This window comes from Eretmochelys imbricata, chromosome 1, assembly GCF_965152235.1.
Source record: "Eretmochelys imbricata isolate rEreImb1 chromosome 1, rEreImb1.hap1, whole genome shotgun sequence".
Lineage (NCBI taxonomy): Eukaryota > Metazoa > Chordata > Testudines > Cheloniidae > Eretmochelys > Eretmochelys imbricata.
In genome coordinates, this window is record NC_135572.1 from 255,544,539 (window position 1) to 255,547,213 (window position 2,675).

Here is a 2,675-nt window from a genome sequence, read left to right on the forward strand (position 1 = left end):
AGCAGCTGGTCACCACTTGATCAATTTGAAACACCAAAGCCACTTTTGACATCTATGGATCACAAGCTTTTGAATGGTGTATTGCATATCCAGATCAGCTCCACAGGAAAAAAGTTAGACCATTAAGAATTTTATGCCAATACCTTCCTTTTAATTTGGGCTGCTGAACTGGGTAATCCAATTAATCAGAAAGTCTCCAAGGGAACTGATTTAAGCCTTATGATATTTAATGACAATGATGGCTGCTTAAGGAGGATGGTAATTACACTCAACTTGGTTGCTTTCGGAGTGCCTTGATAGTTCTTAGATGTTTGTGTTTCAATCCTATCCTGATTGTGTCTGCTACTCTGAAAACAGCTTTCAGTCCCTCTGTAGCTGTACTACCTCTCAGTCCTCATCGCTGCCTCCCCCAGAGGGGAGCTTGCAACTTCCGAGCCAACTATTCCTGATGACAGCTTTCAGAGGGGTAGCCGTGTTAGTCTGTATCAGCAAAAACAATGAGGAGTCCTTGTGGCACCTTAGAGACGAACAAATTTTGTTAGTCTCTAAGGTGCCACAAGGACTCCTTGCTGTTATTCCTGATGAGCATCTCTTAAGCTATTGAGGGTGCTGACATGGAGCAGGCAATAGGTTCTGTTTCTACCCTAGTGCAGATATTGGCTCTGCTCAATTCCATGGACTGATTTAGTATGACATGCTCAGTAGAGCTCTACAGCGACTCAGACAGTAGCATTTCTTCTGAAAAGAGGTCTACTGTTAGTTGGGAATTCTGCCTAATTGGGATGAAAGAGCATCCACCAGGGCCTCTAGATTCTTCTCTGTTAGGATTATAAAGATGGGTATAATAATGCACAGGAAGATTAAGTGACTTTTTTAAGAGAAACAGACTTTTCCAAGTTCCCAAAAAGAATCAGCAGTAGAGCCAGAAATTTAGGAGTCTGGGATCTCTGTTCTTTGCTCTAGCCAGATTACACTTCATTAGCTAGGTCTATTTTGGTTACCTTTGTATTAATTGTTATTAATATATATGGAGTGTTAACACTGCTCAGTGTTATGCATAATATAGCGGAAGTCACAAGGCACAGCCCCAAGGAAACTACATCCTTAAGCACTAATTCTGCAAAGAGATCTGTGCAGGAGTCCATATTGACTTCAATCGGGCTCTGTGTTGGTATAATGAGGCGCCCAAACGCATCCACTTTCAGGATCAGGGCCTAAATTAGCACAGACAATATAGGTCAGAAATATTGCAGCAAATGACATTCTAATGTTTGGCTCAGTGGCACAATTATCTGTGGGTTTTTTTTCCAAAAAATAATGGTATCAAAATAATTTTATAATCTAATCTATCTATACGATCTACAGTGCATGCCGCTGAAAAGTTATCTCCTGGTACATTATAAATAACCCATATTTATAATTATCTGATTGCACATCCCACTATGCCAGTTGCATTTAACAGGGATGATGAAACTGACAGTTTAGGTTCCAGTTTGTGAGGATACTAAGCTCAGTAGAGAAACTGACTTGCACAAACTCCAAGTCACTTGAGATCCAGCAGTTTCTCCACTCTGGGGGCATGAAACTCTTCTCTGAGTTGTGGCCCCAGCTGCATGCTCTAGGAAACAAACAATGTAGATTTAATTCCTTTTAAGAAAGTGACTTTAATCTGTGAGGGAAGAAGATGAGAATTTAGTTTTTCTTTCCAGAGGGAACTGATGTATTTCTAAGTTTAAGTAATGGCACCTAATACAAGGGGGATGGGTAGAAATATCCTAAAACAAAGAGCAATAAAAACAATACTGTAATAAAAATATTCTAGGCAATAGCACAGTAGCCTCATACCACAATACAGCATTTAATTTTTAATAGCACCCAGTATGTCTAATCGATCCAGGGCAGTGGTTTTCAACCTTTTTTCATTTGCAGACCCCTACAAAATTTCAAATGGAAGTACAGACCCCCTTGGAAATCTTAGACATAGTCTGCAGACCACCAGGGGTCCACAGATACAGGTTGAAAACCACTGATTTAGGGCCCCAGTCCTGTAAATCGCACTGCACCGATGGACCCCTCTACTTCAGCCCATTTATGCAAAGCAGTTTGCAGGGTCAGGACCTAGGTGTGTTTTCATCTCTGTCCTTTCAGACCCCAGGAGGTGCTGAAGGGCCGAGGAGGTGATGTAACTGCTTGTACCTGTGGGTAACGTCACTGGCTCCCCTTCTTAAACTCTGGAGCGCTCACCAGCACCCGCAATCAAGTGACCCCAGCCAGTGACGCACAAACACCCCGGGCACAGAGGAACGCCAGCCCCGCTGCAGCGCCCTGGGGACCCGCGGGGGAACAGCTCTGCTGCTCCGAAGCGCTCTCCGCAGGCCCCGTGCTGAGCGCGTGCCCGGCTCCCCGGGGACAGGGGGCCTCGGCACGCGCCACACGCCGCGCGCCACTGTCCGCTGCCCCGCTGCGACTCCAATCAGCGCCCCCTCCCCCCCGGCGCCGTGAGCGCGCGGTCACGTGACGGGCTGCGGCCGGCCCACAAGCGGGCTGCGGGACAGAGCGTGTTCACAGCCCGGAAGCCCCGCCCCCGAGCGGGCTGAGCCCCGCCCCCTGCTCCGCGGCCGCCCGCCCCTCCCCGCCCGCCCGGCTCTCCGCGGCGCAGTCGGCCGGCCGAGGCC